Source organism: Heliangelus exortis, chromosome 2, assembly GCF_036169615.1.
Source record: "Heliangelus exortis chromosome 2, bHelExo1.hap1, whole genome shotgun sequence".
Lineage (NCBI taxonomy): Eukaryota > Metazoa > Chordata > Aves > Apodiformes > Trochilidae > Heliangelus > Heliangelus exortis.
This window is the reverse complement of record NC_092423.1, coordinates 35658349-35670618: the sequence shown is the minus strand read 5'-3', so window position 1 is coordinate 35670618 and position 12270 is coordinate 35658349.

Below are 12270 nucleotides of genomic sequence, written 5' to 3'. Positions count from 1 at the left end.
TCCAGCTCAGAATAGCTGGCCTCGCCTATGCAGTTTTTACTGTACTGTAGATAAGTAGAATTTAATTCACTCTTTCACTTCATCAATAGATACTGCTAAAGTTGGTGTTGCATTTTCTGTCAGTAAGTCATCCTGCAAACACAGTTCCTTATGAGGTGTGATGATGTAGATGAGGTCATGTCAAAAAACCACAATTTCTTAGGACACAGCATGAAAACTTATGAGCAAATTGAATACATCAGGTCCTCCTGCTCAGTTACTAGTGTCACGCAAAACCAGAACAACACAATTTTAGTTTCTCTTTTTGCTTCTCTCTCTCTGCTTGCTGAGTCTATCAAACAACTGCCAACCCATCCTTCAAGCCCCCTAAAATCCCTCCGAAATCTGATAAATAAAATCTGGCAAGCCTGGAAAAAAAAAAAAAAAAAAAAAGCATTGGATCTAAAAAATCACCCATCAGAAACACAGTTTCTCTGATACTGTACAGTTAACCCTGCACCCACTTCCTACAGGCCTCTCACTGTTTGAGAGGCAATAATTGAGCACACTCAGCCTCATCTGGACCCTTGCAAACAGCTCTCTCTGAACTCAGCTTCTGCTGGCAGTTTGGGGAGTTGTTCTTGTTTTGGTTTGGTTTTCTTCTCCCAGGTAAGCACTAGTTATTCTAACCAAAACCAATGCCTTTCCTAAACTTTGTCTCACTTAAAGCTAGCAGGTGTTTTGCATTTGTCCAAATAGCAAGTGGTAGTTTCCAGCAATGCTGGTAAAATCTTACAGCCATTAGTAGCTCATTAGCTTGACACAAATACATTGATTGAGAGTAAACCAACCATGCTTTAGTTTAAGAAGGTTGCTTTCCTTGTTGATATTTAGTTTTACTCTTAATTATTTTTTTTCCTGAGTTATAGCTATATCAAGATTAAAAGAACTCCGTTCACCTTTCTTCTTCTAATTGTATTTAATATGCCCCACCAGTGATGATGTCTGTACCATCTGGTTTTAAGCATCAGAGCAACTTAGGTTAGGGTGCAAGATAACAGCTCATGTATCACTACCTCTATCAAAGCAAGATACAGGGGTGGAAACGACCATGTGTGCAATGCAGTGCATGCTGTGGTGACAAAAGAAAAGAAAGGGAAGGGGAAAAGAAAAATATACTATTATATGTAAAACCAAATTAGTTAATAGGACAAAGTGTTCTCTGTTAGAGGACATTCTTAGAAGTGGCTCTCACATGCTACCAATATTTCCTTCCTTTAGCTGGGGAGTGAGACAGGTTAGGGGCATACAGGGCTGTCGTGCTTTTCTGTTACCTTTGGAGCAGGGGAAAGTAATTTACACTCCTACGGCTTGCTGGGCCAGCTTTTTTCTCATTTCTTGCAACTTGTGCACTCTTGCTGCCTCATAGTGCTTTTCTTCTTGACCATCAGGTGGCTCATTTGTAAGCTGCCTTCATGCTGTTCAGATCTAACTAGTTTTGAGTAGGATACTTGTTGGTTTTATCAGCTTGAAAGTGGCATATCAAGAGTCTAAGAATACTTGGCAAGTGAGAGCTTTGGGGATGGTAAGGTGCTGGCTGATGCACCCACTCCTTCCCTGAAAACAGAAAAGGAGTGGCACAGACTTATCTGAGCAAAAAGGTGAACTTGACCAAATTAGGCTGAAAATTGTGCAGAAATAATAAACTGAAAAGATTTTGAAAACCAGCCAATTGATATTTGTCCTCCAGCAAAGTTAAAAAGAACTGTGAGCATCATCTAGGTGTCCCTATTTTTAGGTATGCCTGTATGTGCTATTTCTTTCACATTTCAGAAAGATTTAGTCAAATTAGGCCCCTAAGCTGCTAGATTTCTGACCACTTCTATTTTAGAATATGTTATTAGTATCATATTCTCTGTTCTTTCTAAGCTATCCAGAACCATGTTTGAATTACAGTTTTTATATTTTTCTTTCTCAGAAATACTTTGTTCTACTTGATCTGTTCATGACAGAGATTCCGGGGAGGAAATTATATGCAGTGATGATTATATGGGTCAGATAGAGCTGTTCCTTACACTGCAGACAGAATTTATTCTAAGTTGCCACAAAAACTTTTCTTTCAGTGCCAAGGAAAATCCTGAATTTTCCAGAAGGTACCTCAATCCCATGGCACTATTACAACAATAGAAGAAGCAGTTTGAAATCTTGAAGTGACATGGGGATAATGAGCAAAGGAGGAATCATGAGTCAATAATGTGAATATAAATGTTTAACATTTTCTCAATGTTTCCACTGAACACGTATCTTAATTTCATCACTCCATCTGTTGACTACAGCTGACTTTCTCCAATATGCAGCAGTTATAGAATACACAGTCAGCAGCAACCTCCACTTCAAATTTTCTACCTGCAAACCTCACACCAACCTCTGTCTCACATTACTGATGTGGCTTTTTACTGGTTCTAGGTTTCTGGGTAGTTTTAAATAAAGTAGTTTTCTAAAAAACTTTCAAGTTTTATTATCTGTTAAATGTAATATTTGCTAACGTTTTGGGGTTTTTTTTGTTTTGTTTTGTTTTTTAAATTATATTTGTGTAAATTTGTGGCTTTACACTAATTACCTATTTTTTCACCCATGAACATATAGCCCAAAGATACATGAATGGAGTAGTGGCATAAAAAGATAAAGACAAAACCATGTTTTCTTATCTGTGTAGTGAGTCTTGATGATGATGGTGATGATACAGTCTGACATGATGGAAAGAAAATCATTCATGGATATAAGAGCATATCTCAGTGTAGATTTTTTTAGTGCTAATTCAGATGTCATAATCTGAGAAGTTAATATATGATATCTGCAGAAACCCAGGATGCTGATGGAGCAGAGTGCCACCAGCTTTCCACGCTAATGTGCCTCCCCTCTATAGGTACTGTGAGGTCAGTGGAGAGGGCCTTGGTTTATATGGACAGACATGGGAGTATAGCTTATCTTTTTTTATCTTTCTCTTTAAAGATGACTACTCTATACATGTTAAATACAAGTATTTATTTGAGTGTATAAATACAAGTATTTATACTAGCTCCTAAAGCCACTATTAGAACATAATGAAGGGTGGAAGAGAGAAGACATTAATAGCAGCATTCTGCATGCCCACTGGCTCGAGCATGCTGGCATCAGGGAAGGACAAAATGTCCAGACACCATCTCTGCTTCTGGATCAGATTATTCAGTTAAGGAGGATTTTTATGAAGTGTGGAAAAGCAATTTTCCTTCCTGCTGGGGTTGAATTGCTGCAGTCAGCTCTCAGAGGTTTGGGTCATGGTTGAATGACTTTCAAAGAGCTCATCATTGTTCATAGGTAGAAGACATAGATATAGATTGACACCTTGTTCTATCACAACAAGCTCTGTGCAAGCACTTTTTTAATTAGTTCAGTCCACCACAGAGAACAGGGAAGAGAAGGTTACATGTAATTTATAACCACAGATATACAAAGAAACATTGTTATCCAGTAGCAGTCCACGTGGTTCTGCTGTGGGTAGTCTGCCCGTATTATGGTAAGCAGGTTCACTTTAATACTTAAAAACTTTGTGAAAAATGCTGTGGGTAATACCAGACAGAAAGCAGGGGCAAGAAGTGAGTGGTCAGTGCAATAACAAAGCAATATGGCCCAACCATCATTCCGTGCCTCTGTTGATAGTGAATCTTGGCTCATGTTAAGGCTGCTGTTTCTTTTTAAGAAGTGAGGGACTTGGAAAACTAGTGAGGATCAACAAGAGTAATAACTGTATGGTCAAAATGTAATATCTGACATTAAAATGGCTTGTAAGGGCTGGAGTTGTTTTGTTTCTGTAGCTTAGCTTGCTACTGATTCTGATGGTTATTTGAACAGCTGAAGCAAATCTGTCACTAGAGAAAGCTGGAAATGGCATGGCAGTGTTAAAAAAGATGACAAGGCAACTAAATTGCAGCTGATGTGAACTTTGGACATGAAAACGATTTTTTGACTGACAGAAAAGCAGAACAGTGGCAGGATTCTCTGGGCTTTATTGTCTTTGTGCTTCTACTTCTCTGTATCTCTCTAATTTTCCTCATTTTATTATCTTACTTTCCAACTGTATTATAGTGTCCAGTGTTACAGATTTTCATTCCCACCATTTCATTTGGTTTTCTCTCATTGCAGAACATTTTCCATCAATTTTATTGGAGCAATCACAATGAAAATATATTGACATTGGTATTTTGCATTTATATGCAGATAAAATAGGTAGGGTAAGAACTGCAGATTGTATAATAAAGAGGAAGCACAGTATGTTGAAAAAGATTGTATGTTTTAATGGATGTTCCATGGTTCTTTTAGCTTATTTTGTGTGATTCAAGTATTTTAAGAATATATATATAAATATATGAATATATAAGAATATAAAAAAATGTTATGAACAAATTTCCTTCAATATTTAAAAATTTAAATCCATAGAAATAGGTTATCACATTTGCCATGATAAAGTCATATTGAAATGCTTGAATGCAACTGAGAAAGATGATTAAGCTATTCCATCACAAATTTCAATGTAATTAGTAAGTTTCCACTGGAGTTAAGCCAGCAATTTATGGTATAAACAGGTTGAGAGAAGATCTAATAGAAGACTTTCAAAACTTCAAGACTTTAGTATGAAGCAAAGTTGTAGAAATATCAAGAGAGATATTGGAACACAATAATTGTTTGACAAGAAATAAGCATTAATCTAAACAGAGTTGCTCAAATGACAGTTTCCTATGCCTGTGTTGTAGAGAAAATGATACTGCAGACACTGAGCCCACGCAACATTCAGTCACCTTCCTACACATCTCTCCTACTTTCCTGGCTTGGAAATAGTTTATGAAAATTGTCACAGGAGTCTGACAAGTTTCCTCTTATGTATGTTTAGATAAAACTACATATTTTTGGCTTTCCTAGTTAAATTCTTAGGGATACTGTCTCTTCATTGTCAGAAAAGCAAATACAAACACACACATAGAGTCAGCTTAGGCCACCTGAGAAATTATAGATCTCACAGGCCTTTTTTCTAATGGTAAAACTTCTGTGTAGAAACACAGAAGTCCTAGAAATAGGAGAAAGTTACTGCTGCACAGAATATAGAAGCTCAGTGTGCACATGAGTGCCTGTAGGTTGAATAACTCCATTTTTCCCAGCTGCCAACCTATTTTAATTCTGTTATTTAAATTTTCTAACTATGCATTATTTGATGATAAAGAGGCTCACATTTTCATCTGTGGTCTTCTGTAGTCAACCATAAAATACTTACTAGTGAAGAAGTGAGGAAATCTTCATTTGCTATAGCCTTTTTGCTACAGCTGACGTTTTGATGTGTCTGCATTGGTAACGATTAATTGTGACTTCATTCTTGCCTTGTGAAAGCTCACTTTGGATTTTTTTTTGGATGCTGAAATGCTGAACCAAATTGCAACTTGAATGCAAAATTATCAGTTTAGACCCCAAGCATTTCAGCTGGTTCCTCCAGTGCAGCCTTCAGCACAGATTTTTCCAAGTTCTACTTACTTCTTTTTATTTGTATTGTATTCAACCTACCTATTCCTTTCTGCTTCCTGATTAAGCTGCTATTAACTGAACAGTCATTTTACAATTTGGAGTAAAAATGATTTTTACCCTAGGGTTGATGTCTTCTTATGGACCAGTGGACTTTGATGTTGCTACTGTTTGTTAGAAATAGTAACACTAAGACTAAATTTTCAAGATTCCAAGGATTGTTTTCCCACTAATTGATACGTAAGTCCATAAATCATACAGAGTCTGTAACTCCAAAGGAATAATGCCCCAGAATGCTAAGGACAGAAACCAGATCTCAATCTAGGAAAATACAGGGTCATTTTCTTTAACACAAGATGACAAAAGATCTGAGCAAAAATCTGGCTTCAAGAAGCACCTCAAAATGTACTTAGAAAGGAATCTGTTCAGATCCAGAGGTGATTTTCACTGTTGTTTTTTTTTCACAGCCCCTTGTCCTTTCTCAGAATAACATCAGGATATAGGACACTGGCAGCTTCCATTGGTCCATAAAGTTGTCTGTTCCCTCATGTGACACAATGCAGAGTGGAGTACAGCTTTGAAGTGGAAATGCCTCAGACTTTCATCTTATAATAACCTTCCCCAAAAGACCAAAACCAATTCTAAATTAAAAAGAACCCACACAATTGAAACAAAAAAGTTGCATTTCTCTCTCTCTCTCTTTTTTTTTTTTTTATATAAGGAAAACTGAAGGCAACTTAAATTGATAGAACAGAAATAAGATTATGCACCGCTCTCTTCACAGATCTGGATTTTGGCTGCTGAGTACCCATAGTTTCTCTGTAGTCCTGTTTAGAAAGTCCTTTCTGGAGCCATGCTGCTCTGTTTTGTGAATCTCCCATCAGTTCCTTTTTGTGGTCCCTGTGATTTTCAATCCCTTGTGTACACTGAGTTAACTCCATTGTCCTCAGGGGGCATTCTCCTCATCCAGTCTTTTCAAAGGAAAAGAATATGTAACTGAGAATACACAAGTGAAAGAAATACTGTCTATGTTCCATAACCCATAAACTCCTCTATACCTAGGGAGGACTATAATGCCAAAGACATTAGTATAATTTCTAATAATCTATATGTCCCATGTGTGCATACAATGCTTCCTGGATAAAGACATTTTACCTGTGTCTTTGCTAATGATAAATTGAAGTAGAACTCCGAGCAAACAAAAGACAGCCTGCTTAGCTTTTCCATAATCTTCCTCATCAAAAATAACAAAAGTACAAGTAATAGTGGTGATAAAGGAAATCCTACTGTTTGTAGCAAAATTTACATAAGAATGAATAATAATGATATTAAAACACATCAACTGGCTCATGATAGATTCAAGTTTCAGCAGATCTACGTTTTCATGCCCCTGTGAGCTTGGAAAAGCTAAGCCCAGGATCTTTGAGTGGGTTCGCAAAGCTGATGCGGGCAGCATCCAAAGAAATCTCAGTTTCATTGTCTGGCTTTGTATGGTTTATCCCTGCCCGTCAGCCTCCTCACTCTGGAGTGCTCTAAAAGCCCCTCAGAATATGCTGTCATTCAAAAATAGTATGCAAAGAACATATTAGAATACCATTCTTGCACCTGTGATTTTTATCCGCTTTGTTTTGAGCTTTCTGAAACACCTTCTTTCAGAAGACTGCATAGTAAGTCCATTCACACACCTTCCTCACATTCCAGCAGACTTTCTGTGATCTTTCTGCACAGCATTTGCCTTCCTTCACAATTATTCTCACAGTTATTATTTATGCATTATCAAAGAACATGGGTACTTTTGTAAGACAACTTTTCAGTATTATCCAGAAGGGGAAGAAGTAGGTTTTTTCCAGCGCTTCAATGTTTTCCCTTATCATCTACACTGCAACAAAATAATCAGTTTAAAATGTATGAATTACTCGAGTTCAAAGCTGTCCAATGAAATCCCAGTGCTTCCAAATTAGTTTAATATTTAGTACCTATTGGTGTTATCTTGGGTTCAGGTGCTGACAAGCAGTCACAGGAATTGTCACTTGGTGGAGCCAGATTACTCTGCAAGCTCAATTTGCTTTACAAATGACTTGATAAAAGGTCTCAGAAGCAGGATTTATAAATAGTACATTGGAGAAAGATAATAAAAAAATTGTGGGATTTCACTAAATCCTTGGAGGAATTAGAATTTTACAGCTTTGCTTTTAATTACTCTAGCACCGGAGAAGGAGAGGACTTGCTGGCTGAAGCAAAGACTATTTCCTTCTGCTGGAATAAAATGGGAATACAGTGTAGGTAATGTACATGGAGATCTGTGAGGATGAAGTGCTAGCTGCCACTCTTAATACAATTATAAGACGTTAAAGTTGTTTATGCTGTTTATTAACAGTTGAAAAGCTGTTTTGTTTGTTTGTTTATTTTACTGCTAGTATTTTAAATTTATGCCATTTTTGCATCTCCCTTTGAAATACTCTTCATAAAATCTAGAACAGCACCTAAATTGTTTCCAATGTAAACAGCAGAGCATTCGTAAAGGAAAATTAGGAGAGGATAGCAAACAATAAACACCTTCTCCATGCTCTGCTGAGTACACAGAACTCCCAGCAACTTTTCCTCGCATTTTCTTTATTTTCAATCCATATGGGACATGGGACACTATTTAGAGAAGTAATGTCAGTAGAAAAACCTACTGATTCTTATTCTGCATTGTATTTATTGTGGACACTGTACCAAAGAGCACAGGGAATACAGGGCTCTCTCTGCTGTTGTGATGTTCAGTGATCAGAGGTTATTACTGGGAGTGTGTGTATTCTCTAGCAGTGTTTTTTCTTCTCTTTATTTTGTGTTTGCATTGAATTGTTTCAAGACAGATGGGTAAGGATAGATACTTTGGAGGAGTTGTTCTGACTAGCACATGAATAAGGTTTTACACTTTCAATATGTTCTTTAGACTTGTCAGAACTCATTTACTGGGAATAGACTGTCGTTTAAGCTCCAGATTCGTGTTTTATTTCGTAATGTACTGAGCACAGGGCTCTTTCCTGGTTGGTGACCCCCTTTACCAGAACAAGCCAGTTGTCCTGATCAGCCAGCTGCTGCCAGATAGATCTGGCAACTGGCATTATAGGGAGAGAAGCCACAGTCCTGGGGGATTAGATTTTAGGATTAGCCAGGTAGAGGGATCTGTGCTTTAAAAATCACGTTAGAAGACAAAATGCCCAGTGAGAGAATAGCATCCCAGTCCCAGACATTGTATGTCTTCACTCACAGCTCTCTCATTTCCATTTCCATGTCCATCTCCTTCCATGACCCACTGAATCAGATGACAGCTGGGATTCTTCAATCCCTTGAGACACTGGCAAACCTTGCAGAGAGTTTTCTTATAACTATTCCTATCCTTGTATGAAAAAGTGCAAAAACTGAAGAAATTCTGGTGTTACATCCTCCTAGATTTTACATACAAAATCATGTTAGGACTGTTATTCAGAACTACTATGACACTTCTTTAATTATTTCAGCATAGAACCCATTCTGTCCAAGTGAATGAAAATGTACACAGTGAAAACATATTTCTAGGACATCTTAGTTTACAACTGTGAGCAGCAACAAGACCCATATCTTGAATGTAGAATTAGAAACTACAGTATCATTTCCCCTATGAGAGGAAAAAAATGAAAAAAGAAAAAAGAAGAGTATGTTAAACCTGCATATAAAAACCAGACTGCAGTCAAAGGAAAGATGGGAATTAAATTACTGTTGAAAAATAACAAAGGTCAAACAGAAGAAGATATCTGAAATATAGAAGTGACATTCCCACCTACAAAAGGGCAAGATGGGTTCTGTTAATTCTGAAAGATGGAGTATGAAAATGGGGCACTGGTTCTGCATACTCAGAATAGCTGGAAAGGGCCCTTGTCATGGCTTGTGTCTGGATGATTTTCCAGAACTGCTGTTGTTCAGCCAAAATGATGAAAAGGCTTAAGATTTGGATTATTTTTCTAGAGAGTAAGCACTGTGGAGTTTTCATGTGGGGGTTTTTTTGGGGTGGTGGTGGTGTTTGTTTGGGTTGGGGTCAGATTTTTTTAAACTGAGTGACTTTATTACTGGTTTATACTCTTGTTGTCACCCTGACTATTTGCATTTGGTTTCAACTCTTTTTCTTAGGGTAAGCAGTACTTAACCACAGGCCACACAGAATGTTTGACCTGCATGAATAAGGGAGACAAATTCTGGATTTCCTTTTACTTTCTCTCTGTGATACTGTTTGAACAGCTGTATCTAACTCTGGCAACAAGGGAGAGAAGTTCTCAGCTGAAGAGTTTTAGAAGTTCATAAATTTAATTTATTCTGCCTCTCCAAAGGATATTTGCATTGTCACTGGAATAGTAGCTCTATTTGTTCTTTTTTTTTTTTTTCAGGTTGAATTGGAGATTTACAAATAAAATCCCCAATTTAATGCATTTTATAACTGGTATGCTTTGTTTCCCTCCTTCTGTATAAGCTACTTGGTTTTATGTGCTCTCATTTTTATTCTATTTATTGCTCTTCTCTTTTTTACTATTCTCCCTGTGGTTTTGTATCATCAGGATAAAAATTTCTGTTCTTACTGAGTGCATCTTCATCCAGGTTAAAAGGGAGACAGTCAATCAGTCAGTAAATCCCTACTCTCTGAAAACACAGTCAGCACCAGCTGTAGCTCAATTAAACTTAACACTTGAATAGTTCACAAGAGAACCCACACTTGTATACATGCATTATACAAGTGTGAACATTAATCAAATAAATCCATTTTCATCTCTAGTTGTATTCTAGATTTTCAGTTAATAATTTGGACAGTAAAGTGTGAGATGGAGATATGTGATGAAGTAGCAGATAATTACACCTTCTTAGCATAATGTTTAAACTTATGATGTCCTAACATACACTGTAAACAAGATATGCTGAAGGAACCTGAAATATTCAGGTTTTGCAGGCTTAAGTGTTGACAATTACTTCTGCTTATACAAGAAACTCTTCTGTTCAGAAATATTTGATGTATTCCCCTTCTGAAATTATAAAAAAATTATTTTAGCTTTTGCTTTTTTTTTTTTTCCCTATGACAGTGAATGGTAGAGTATGTAGAAAGAAGGCCATTTCTGTATGTGTTCTTAATTCAACTTTAAAAATACTGCAAATAAAGTCATATTTATGCTATTGGAACTAGACCCCACAGAATGCTGCATTTCTTAATCCTACACATATTAATCACAGTTCCCAAGGTACAATTATTTCTTAATCCATACACATGGCATTTGTATGTAAGAATATGTGCTGAAGTCCCACTGATTCCATGTTAGTGACACAATTATGCTGTCCTGATCATGGGACTGTATTATGGGGGCATAGGGCCCTTACAAAAGAACATCTGGCAACTAAAAAACCAGTCTGTGCAGAATACAGACTGTGTTAGGCTGTATTCTAGGTTTTTGGTCATGTTAACTGAATCTGTTCCTAGTAGATTTCAGCCAAGGTCAAGCTGTCCATTCTGATTGCTGTTTAGAACCCATTATACCAGAAGAAGTATTACTGCCACTGGCTGGGAATATCTTACTGAAATTACTTTTATCCTCAAATGATCAGTTGTCAAATTGAAGTGTACTTTGTTTAGTTTGGGACAGCTGTCTTGGCACCAGGCTGAAGAAAGATAAAGATGAACAAGAAGATGTAGTCCCAAACAACACCACTCAAGTACATAAACTGTACTGGGATCAAATTCTGTCTCACTAAAATAGTTGTTTATTGTTACCTTATGTATAACAGCTCCAACTCTAGAGAATAAAATCCACCCCAAGGCAGCCTGGCACTCTTGATGTGTTTGAAAAAGGCTTAGCCTTACATCCCCTGTTTAGACCAGGTTGTACACATATTGAACCTGATCTGGGAATGCCAATGAAAGCATGCTTTCTCTTTGTGAAAACCTTCAAAAAATTGCAGCTTCACACCAACACGGAGTGTTGTTATATCAAAAAATATTTGAAATCTGGAATGACATTGGATGAGGCAATAATTCTTTCATCTCTGTAGTCTTGTTCTCTGCAGTGATGAGGAACATTTTTGGTGATAGGCACAGCCAGTAGAGTGTTTCTCTTGTCACAGGCCATCAGCAATGATCTTTCTTCAGGCTGACAGCAATGATACGCACAGATCACTTCCTACACCCTCTCTGGTAATTGAGTTAGATTGCTTGAAATGAAATCATGTGTTCTTTCCCTGGCTGTTTCACCTTGCATCCAAACATTCTCAGTTCCAAGCAGGAAAGGTCTTAACCTGGGAACTTGGGAAGCTATTAGAGAAATCCTTTGTTAATGATGGCACTTTTCCTTCTTTCGCCTCCTGGCCTGAACGTATTTGCTCTGGGAGACAGAGAAGTTTACTCCAGAGCTTACTTAAATCAGTGCAGTGGGATCCTTTATAAAGCTCCTGTGGTTGCTCTAGGTTTTGAAATCCCCCATGTATTCTTTTAGATACTCCTAGATACCTGCTTGCATTGGAAAGGCATAGAGAGCTCTGAACTCTGATTAAGGCATGTTTGTAATATGAAAAGCTCGAACATCCTTTGGTATAAGGGAAAACTTTATAAAACTTGGCTTTAAAAGCTGTAGCTCCGGTTCTGAAACTTTATTAGATATATTATTCAACTTTAAATTTAACTCCAAATGGAAGCACTGAAAACAGTGCTATAGCCTACAGGGTGGCATTGCTTTGAGGTGGCAGTGA